Raw genomic sequence first — 10,630 nt, forward strand, 5'->3', positions numbered from 1 at the left:
AAGTCCAAGTTTTAGGGGAGATGCTGCCGAAATTTCTATAAAATCCGAGTCTTTATTGAAATGTTGTCTGGAAAATGATGAGTTAAAGACTTCTACTATTTTATTTGAATTATCGAGAAAAGGATGATTCATGCTTTCGAAATGAATTAATAAAGAGGAAATTGTGATTTAGTCTTGCTTCTTAAGAAAGGCATTGTATCTCTTTCAGGAGAAGGTTATTTAGATGAAACTTGTGTTTTAAAGCTGTTTGGATGGGAAAAGGGTTTATGCCTTTGAATTTGACTTGGGGGTTTCAATTAAAGAAGTTTCAATGACTTTGAAAGAACCTGAATGTCTATTGACAAGTTTCATTTTGAAATGTTTTGAGAAAGGTTTTAAGTACTCTTTGAATTCTGAATTCTTGCAAGACTAAAACAATTTTGAACAGTTGAAACGTTCTAGAATTTATCATGGGGGTTGAAGTTGGTTTTGCCTAAGTAAAAGAAACGGCTTTGAAAGAAGTAAATGATTACATGACTCGGTTTGGCTTAGATCTTATTTGCTTACTCAAATCAGAAAGCCAATGTTTTAATGATTTTAAATGAATTTGGCGAAATGAGTTATGTTATTCTTCCCTAAAGACTTGGGACTCTGCCGAGAAACTTTTGTTATGAAATCCCATTGTTGTATGGGTGATTTTGAATACTTTGAAATAAATCCTTAACTTGCCATGGTTTTGGAAGTTTTGGAAAGAGAATGCCGAGAGTGGCTTTGTTTTAAAAAGGGAACTCACTTTGAGTAAATTTGGCTTATGAGCCTGAGATGATTTGAGAAACGAGGTTTCTAAAGCCAAGGCTGAAAAGAGTTGAAACTTGATTTCAAAGTGAAGCGATTTGAGAAAAAGTGATTTACGGCTTAAATGCCGGTTTTATGAATTTGATGATGTTGGATGGAGGAAGTGCTATTTTGTTTTAGGCCGGAATGGCTGTGTATGATTATGAATATTGGCTGGTTCTGGATTGAACCGTGAGCCGGAATGGCTGTGTATGATATTGATTTATGGCTGATTGCCGAATGAGTTATGGGCCGTATGGCTGACTATGAATTATGAATTTAAGCCGGATGGCTAAGATGGATGTTGATCCATGGTTGGGACTGAATGAATATATGCTTGAGATACCTGGGTAGTAGCAAGGGTTGTGGTTCCTCCCACTTGCTCCAGGTCAGAGATTGTGACGCCTGGGTAGTAGCAGTAGTTGTGGTGATTCCACTCGCTCCAGGTTGAGCTTTTAAACACCCGCCTGGGTAGTAGCCGCAGTAGTGGTTGTTCCACTGGCTCCGGGTTGAGCGGGTAGTAGCAATGGGGTTGTAGCTCAAACCTACTTGCTCCGCGAGTGGTGTTTCTGTCCATGGTTAGCTACCAGGACGTGTCGGGTTGGCTATATAACCGACAGATGATATCATCAGCCACTAGGGACAGGCATGCATCATATGCATTTATGTGACATTGTTTGGGTGTGCATATTATACTTGGTTTGCCTATGTGACTAATTGCTAATTGTTCTACTTGCAATAACTGTTTGTTTGTGCCTGCATCCTTCTATTTGTGTTTGCATCTGGGACTCTGTTGGATTGTGGTGATTTGGTTGGTGGTTGGATTGTTTGGGCCTAGGGCCGTGGTTGAATTGAGATGGACCGATAGTTGGTTTCGGTTTGGTGTTTCTGTTTGGAAAAATATGAAAGTCTATTTTGGTTCAGCATAGATAAACCTTTTTGAAAGGCTTTTGAGTTTTTGAGAATTGAATGGTTCCTCTTTCAGAAAAGATTTCCGACTTTACTTTTACTGTAAATCGTTGTTTTTGAAAAGAGGTATAAGACGGTTATTAATCACTGGTGCGATTATCTTCACGTATCCTATTACAGTAATTCCCAAAAACCCTCTACTGAGAACCCTTTCGAGGATGATGTTCTCACCCCCCTACATTTTTCCCCTTTCAGGATATGGACGCAGAAGTTACGAAGAGTTTATCTAGTTGTTGTTGAGATGCTCTGTATTGCTTTAGATTATTATTCTTGTACCCTCGCCTTTATCTTGATATAATCTGTAAGAGGGATAGGGATTGTATTGGATTATGTTTGTAATATTCTTTATATATATATTTGTATATATATATGGATGTACTCTTTATAAGTTGTTGTAAGTTGTTTGGTATTTATGGAAGTATGTTATCGAACGAAAGTATTTTTGGGAGTGGTGTTGCGGTTTAAAGTTTCAAACAGGCTCATATTTTAGTATTAAATAGTATAAGTGTCATCGTAATATCCGAGCTATCAGAGTTGCGCAGCCAGAAGCGTGAGCTTTGGTAGTTAGGGTGTTACATTATGGTATCAGAGCAGTTCTTCCTGTAGGGCCTGAGGAATGGACTGACTATGCTTCAATTGCATACTCTGAGTGTCTGTCATGTATTAGGTCTTGTCGAATGACAAGGATTAGGGCTTTATGCACATGACGATCTATTGATTTAACACTGTTAGTCTTGCATTGCATAATTATTGGTATTAAGTTTGGCCGGCTTAAAACTAGTGACTTATGTATATGAAAGCACTAATGTGTTATCATAGACGAAATACGAGTTTCGAGTAAGCGAATCGCAGGTTTTGGGAACGTTAGAAACTATTTCTCGAGGCTATTTAGTTGTGTGTCTTGAAATTCTATTCGAGTCGACCTGTTCTTTCATATCCTAACTTGAAGTTCTTGTTTGCTACTCCTTTCGAAAAGTAATTTGATGTTTCCACTCTATTTCTCTATTCATATGCATTCTTGTTTGATCTCAATTGCATATGCTTGTCTGGAATCCTTGTTGCATCTGTTTTTCTCTGTTTGAGTTCTTCCTGATTCCAATATTCCTTGATGTAGCTTTGAACTTGTCTTAATGTGCTGTGACTTTTAACTCCGGGTTCCGAATTCATTCTTAGAGAACTTGTTGATTCAGTTTTTCTCTTATTTGACAATGATTACAGCTAATTCTGAGATTTTCATGAAAGTTGCTGTTGATTAGATATATACTTATCTACACATGTGGAACTTGAAGATTTCTTATAGAGTTTTACGACTATTTATTTCTAATACATCGCATGTGCTTTTACTGGTTTATGGAACTGCATTTACCTTAAGTTACAATTTGGCTTTCTAGTAATTCTACTATAACTCCAGTGCACTTCTTCATTTGATTATGTATTTGGATATTTTTTAAAATTTTGGAAAGGAAAGATTTTTCACTTCTATCCTGGTTGAGTTTCGTTTGATAAGCTTTACTTAATTTATTCTGAATTGAGAGTGGTTTAGCATATTACATGGTTTATGCCATTGTTGTTCTTTTGAAAATGTTGGACTCATAGCTTTATTCTTATGAATGGACTCGTTCCTTCTTAAGCTTTGCACCTCTATGAATGTCATATGTGACCCTGTTTTTAACTAATCTTTTACATCTTGTGAAATTACCATTGATCTTGGTTGTCCTATCTTCTGAATCTCATCCGTATGTGAGTCAGTTTGATTCGTTCCAAAATAGTGCATTGTTTATTCTCTCATTATCTCTACAAGAGTTTTAGTCAAAAATTTATCATTGAGAAATTACAAATGATTGAGTTGTCTTTTCTATGACTTTTGTATTCTTTTGGATCAATTTAAAACTTGTTTGATGTTTCATGTCTAGTGGCTCTTGTTTGAACTACTTTAATTTAAGATCCTTTCTAGTATGGCTTGACTCCTTTTAGTGCATCTTAAACTTCTTGAATGTTCTTCTGAGATGGTGATTTCAAGAACACTTTTGGAGTCTTGTTTTGAACCTTTTAAAGAAGTTTTGAATTCTCTTTGAAGAAATATTAAACGGAATTTATTTTCTGTTGCTTGATTGAGATTGAAACCATTGTTCAATTTTGACGAAATTAATTTAAAGTTGGCATGCGCTATTTTAAATGAGGTTTTGAAAAAAAAAACTTCCTTGTTTAGTGGAAACCGGTTCGTTGTAACGCACCACTTATTTCCTCTACCAAGTTGTAAGCAAATTTTTACCTTGGAGTTTCTTTTCTAAAAGGAGTTTAACTTCCACTTTCATCCTTGCTATGAATTCTATACACGCTTGTTCGAATATGAACTTTGAGAATTTTTGAACAAGCATTTGATTTCTCTCCCGAGTTTTATGAACTGCTTTTGGTTAAGTTGTGCATCTAATTACCTTTCTAAAATATTTGAAGAAATATTTTAGCCTTTAGCCAAACCCGTGTGCACCTTGTTTTTAGAACTCGACAAAATCTATTTCAACATGAACTTGCATTAAAGCAAAGCCACGACTATGCTTTTGTTACTCTCTTGAAGGATGTTGTTAATTAACCTTTCTTTTAGATTGCGAAGTGGTTTTTCCGCAAGTTTCGGTTCCTTTATGAACAATGTATTTGGGAGTACTTTTAATCGTGCTCTTGAGTTTTGTGAGCTTTGTCTTGGGTTTGATATTCCTTTTTGTAAACCTCCTACTTCTTCGACTCAATTTGAATTTGTTTCGAACTAAGGCGCTGGTTCTCTTCTTATTAGTCCTATTGAATTTCTTGGATTCAAGGGTTATCTTTGAAGTTGTCAATTGATTTATTTCTAGCAAACTTCATTGCTTGAGCGTCTTTGTTTATCTGGGAATTGGATACATTCTCTTAAATCTATGAGTATTACCCTTGACAATTGTCTCTCCGTTCTAAATCTGGTATCCTTCTGAGTAGACTCGAGAATTGTTTTGATATCACGTGCGACTTGTAGACGTAGTAACGCGATGCGTTAGTTCTTTAAGACGTGATATGTGTACACGGAAGTTGAAGCGGTAGGTATGCAACGTTATGAATTTTGGGTGTTTCGTTCCTTGCGAACGGGCTTGCAGTTGTCTGGCCTATGATCGGATATGAAGATTGTAAAGTGCTTAATGGGGTTGGAAAGTTGAAGCTTGGAGGTTGAGATGAGATTAGTTTGCGGAGGTTAAGCACGTCGTTTTAACCCCATCATGTTTTATAGCCTTCGATGCCTTGCCTTACTATCACATGTTTAAACCATGTCATCATTGCTTTGTGAACGCCCATCTTGATTTGCATCCTATTTGGTACCTCAAGTTTTTGTAAAGCTTTGAGATCATATGACCTTGTGCATCGAGCCTATCTTGTAACGTTTGCTTTGCAATCACACTCCTACCTTTACATCCTTATGCTTATGACAATCAAAGTATTTAAAAAAATAGTATATATGATATTATTTTGAGATATTTTTGCTTCTTCCTTAAATGTTTTCATGGGTGAACTATTATGGAAGTTCTTTCATTTTGTATCAATTTTTGAGGGCGAAAATTTTTATAAGGTGGGTAGGATGTAAGACCCAGAACTTTTGAAAAGTCTTATTATGATCAAGTCTCAAATCCTACAGTTATTTATAGCCTTAATTTCAGAGATTATTTTATTAAAGATAATTAAGGCAATCTTTGATTTATTGGATTTGAGATAAGCTATGATTATTATCCAATTTTATAATTATTGAATTATTTTCTATATTTAAAGTATAAGGTTGATAGTTATGAAACAATAAGGATTTTATATGATTTGGATTAGATAAGTAATATTTTAAATATTATTACTGCTATTTGGAAAATGAAGAAATTAAGTATATTATTTCTAATTTTTAGATTTGGGCATTTTATTGAAAATAATTTGTGAAATTGATGAGCAAGTAGTATTTTCTATATACCTCTAGTGTTGGATTTAATTTGGGTTTCAATTATCATATTATTCTCAACTTTATTTGAAATTACCAAAATGCCCCTAACCCTAGCTTTTGAAAATAAAACCCTAATTCCTAAGCATAGCAGTCGCCACCCCTTTTCTTCTTCCCTTCAGCAAACCTGCAACCCAACAATTTCCTAAGAGAAAAGGAAACAGAAGCAGAAAACGCAGAGAAGGGAGAGTGCGCCGGCCAGGGGGGAGAGAGAGAGAGAGAGCTCACTGCCGCCGCGCTGTGCAGAGCCGCCACTGTTCGCTCCCCAGTTCGCCATGCCTTGTTGATGCCACGGCACCGCCGCCACCGTGCCACGCCTCGTCGTCGAAGCTCGTCATTCGCCACTGCCAATCGCGAAGAGAGAGAGACAGCAGCGCCGAGAAGGGGGGTTCGAGGGGGCAGCTACCATGTGCGAGCTAGAGGAGCTCGTCCCTACCGTTCTGCCTTCGACGTTGAACCTTGACCGCCGCCGTCGGAGGAGCCCGAGGAGACAGAGAGATGATGCGACGGGAGGAAGGGGATAAGCCACCGCGACGCCGCTGGAGCTCCTGTCGCTGTCAGAAGCGGCCACCACCGCCGCGCCCAGCTGCCACTGCCTGCTCTGTCGATGGAAACGCCTCAGATCCGTACTGTCTCCACTACCGTTCACCGCCGTTGATGTTGGCCTTCGTTGCTTGCCGAAAACCCCCAGTGCTCCATAACGCTTCTGTTGCTCTGGGCCGCCGCTGCTGCTTGCGCTGTGAGCGGCTGCACCGCTACTGCTGTGGTTGGGGGTCTGTTGTGTATGGTCACCGGAAAACCTTTCTGCCGCCGGAGAACGCTTTGCCGGTAAGGGTTTTATTTGAGGTTCTTGTCCTTTTTGAATTCCGAGAATACCGTAGTCACTGCGTGTTGGTTTCAGTTGGCGCGATCGAAAATTGTCGTCGCTGTCGCTCAAGGTGGCTGCTGGGCTGCCGCTGAACCGGTTCGCAGACCGTCACCGTTTCTTCTTCGGTTCGGTAAGCGTTTCGATTTGAAAGCCCTTTTGTTACTGTTCTGTTATCTTACGCTGAGGTTTGTGGCGTTAATTGCTATATGATTGAGTTTCGGATGTTATATGTTGCGATTAGAGTTTTTGAGACTGTTGCGAAAGTGGCGTGGAACTGAGGATTTGGCTGACGGGATTTTGATTGTTGATCTCGGGTCAAGGCGGAAAGGATTCTGTGACGTGTTTGGGCTATGGTTTTGCGTTTCGAGGTAGGGGCGCTTTCCGAAAACTACAGTTTATTATTGGAATTATTACATATGGATACTGATGTGAGATATGGTGTAATTAGTGATTGTATCTGCCTTATGTATTATTTGATTGACTCGAATGATTATGGATGTTGGCTTGGCTGAATTGTTATGTGGCTTGTGAAATGTAATGTTTGAAGTTGATTCTTTAAATATTTGAAATGAGTTTAATCCGTTGAGGATTGGTTTGAATTGAGTCAATTATTTTGATGATATAAAAGATAGAATGCTCTTGAAATCCAGCCTGGGTTGCTTTAATTGCTCTGGTTTTGATAAATGATTTATTGCTGAACCGATTCTTTAAAGCTTTATAAATGAGTTAAATCGGTTGATATTGAGTTGATTTTTGAAATGGTTTCCTTGAGGTATGCCATTGAGGCGACTGTTGGATTTAGCTTGCTTTTGAATTGATTTCTGGTTTTGAGCTGTTGAAAAGGAATGAGAAACGGTTTAGTTGGGACCTGAACCGGGTGGCAAAAGTCCAAGTTTTAAGGGAGGTGCTGCCGAAATTTCTATAAAATCCGAGTCTTTATTGAAATGTTGTCTGGAAAATGATGAGTTAAAGACTTCTACTATTTTATTTGAATTATCGAGAAAAGGATGATTCATGCTTTCGAAATGAATTAATAAAGAGAAAATTGTGATTTAGTCTTGCTTCTTAAGAAAGGCATTGTATCTCTTTCAGGAGAAGGTTATTTAGATGAAACTTGTGTTTTAAAGCTGTTTGGATGTGAAAAGGGTTTATGCCTTTGAATTTGACTTGGGGGTTTCAATTAAAGAAGTTTCAATGACTTTGAAAGAACCTGAATGTCTATTGACAAGTTTCATTTTGAAATGTTTTGAGAAAGGTTTTAAGTACTCTTTGAATTCTGAATTCTTGCAAGAGTAAAACAATTTTGAACAGTTGAAACGTTCTAGAATTTATCATGGGGGTTGAAGTTGGTTTTGCCTAAGTAAAGGAAACGGCTTTGAAAGAAGTAAATGATTACATGACTCGGTTTGGCTTAGATCCTATTTGCTTACTCAAATCAGAAAGCCAATGTTTTAATGATTTTAAATGAATTTGGCGAAATGAGTTATGTTATTCTCCCCTAAAGACTTGGGACTCTGCCGAGAAACTTTTGTTATGAAATCCCATTGTTGTATGGGTGATTTTGAATACTTTGAAATAAATCCTTAACTTGCCATGGTTTTGGAAGTTTTGGAAAGAGAATGCCGAGAGTGGCTTTGTTTTAAAAAGGTAACTCACTTTGAGTAAATTTGGCTTATGAGCCTAAGATGATTTGAGAAACGAGGTTTCTAAAGCCAAGGCTGAAAAGAGTTGAAACTTGATTTCAAAGTGAAGCGATTTGAGAAAAAGTGATTTATGGCTTAAATGCCGGTTTTATGAATTTGATGATGTTGGATGGAGGAAGTGCTGTTTTGTTATGGGCCGGAATGGCTGTGTATGATTATGAATATTGGCTGGTTCTGGATTGAACCGTGGGCCGGAATGGCTGTGTATGATATTGATTTATGGCTGATTGCCGAATGAGTTATGGGCTGTATGGCTGACTATGAATTATGAATTTAAACCGGATGGCTAAGATGGATGTTGATCTATGGTTGGGACTGAATGAATATATGCTTGAGATACCTGGGTAGTAGCAAGGGTTGTGGTTCGTCCCACTTGCTCCAGGTCAGAGATTGTGACGCCTGGGTAGTAGCGGTAGTAGTGGTGATTCCACTCACTCTAGGTTGAGCTTTTAAACACCCGCCTGGGTAGTAGCCGCAGTAGTGGTTGTTCCACTGGCTCTGGGTTGAGCGGGTAGTAGCAATGGGGTTGTAGCTCAAACCTACTTGCTCCGCGAGGGGTGTTTCTGTCCATGGTTAGCTACCAGGACGTGTCAGGTTGGCTATATAACCGACAGATGATATCATCAGCCACTAGGGACAGGCATGCATCATATGCATTTATGTGACATTGTTTGGGTGTGCATATTATACTTGGTTTGCCTATGTGACTAATTGTTAATTGTTCTACTTGCAATAACTGTTTGTTTGTGCCTGCATCCTTCTATTTGTGTTTGCATCTGGGACTCTGTTGGATTGTGGTGATTTGGTTGGTGGTTGGATTGTTTGGGCCTAGAGCCGTGGTTGAATTGAGATGGACCGATGGTTGGTTTTGGTTTGGTGTTTCTGTTTGGAAAAATATGAAAGTCTATTTTGGTTCAGCATAGATAAACCTTTTTGAAAGGCTTTTGAGTTTTTGAGAATTGAATGGTTCCTCTTTCAGAAAAGATTTCCGACTTTACTTTTACTGTAAATCGTTGTTTTTGAAAAGAGGTATAAGACGGTTATTAATCACTGGTGTGATTATCTTCACGTATCCTATTACAGTAATTCCCAAAAACCCTCTACTGAGAACGCTTTCGAGGATGATGTTCTCACCCCCTACATTTTTTCCCTTTCAGGATATGGGCGCAGAAATTACGAAGAGTTTATCTAGTTGTTGTTGAGATACTCTGTATTGCTTTAGATTATTATTCTTGTACCCTCGCCTTTATCTTGATATAATCTGTAAGAGGGATAAGGATTGTATTGGATTATGTTTGTAATATTATTTATATATATTTGTATATATATATGGATGTACTCTTTATGAGTTGTTATAAGTTGTATGGTATTTATGGAAGTATGTTATCGAACGAAAGTATTTTTGGGAGTGGTGTTGCGGTTTAAAGTTTCAAACAGGCTCATATTTTAGTATTAAATAGTATAAGTGTCGTCGTAATATCCGAGCTATCAGAGTTGCGCAGCCGGAAGCTTGAGCTTTGGTAGTTAGGGTGTTACATAAAACTTTTCAGCATCTTCGTTTGGTCCATCACCGTCTTTATCTCCTTCAAGCACATGCCTAATGTCTCGTTTAGCAACCCTTCAATGTCATCGACAAATCCTTGTTGGACCTCAACCTCTTTGGAATGAATATCCACGTGACTTATCCTCTCGCCATGATGAACCCACACAGTGTAACCTCTTTGAAATCCCTTACTTATTAGATGATCATAAACTTCATCCCTTCGCCCCCAACTAAAGTTGTTACATATTGAACAAGGACAAAGGATTTCTTGTCCTTGTGGTCTACCTTTAGAAAAGGGAAAATCCAAAAAAGAATTAACACCATGTTGGTACTCCTCAGTATGTCTTGGTAAACTAGTCCACTCTTTGTCCATTACTTTGTCAACTAAAATAAAATTTACGAACATGGACTTTAGACTAACGATAGGTGATTTTTTCAATCAAGAGCAGATTAATTTTAAAGGATTCCTATAAGTCAACTACTAATGCTTAAAAGAAACATCTCAAGTAATCATGAAACTAACAATTTGTATCAAATAAAGTATTCAAAGAAGCTTAATCAATCAATCAATCACTAAATGTTCTTAATAATTAAATCTTCAAAAGAAATCAAAGAGATAACATGTTAAATTATTTACCTGTAGTATAGTTGAATTTCTAAGATGGTGGCAGCTACAAAGAGTGGTGTAGTTGAATGCTTAATACAGTGCAATTCTCAACAGCTTGTGCTTTGTC

Source organism: Arachis hypogaea, chromosome 18, assembly GCF_003086295.3.
Source record: "Arachis hypogaea cultivar Tifrunner chromosome 18, arahy.Tifrunner.gnm2.J5K5, whole genome shotgun sequence".
NCBI classification, from domain to species: Eukaryota; Viridiplantae; Streptophyta; class Magnoliopsida; order Fabales; family Fabaceae; genus Arachis; species Arachis hypogaea.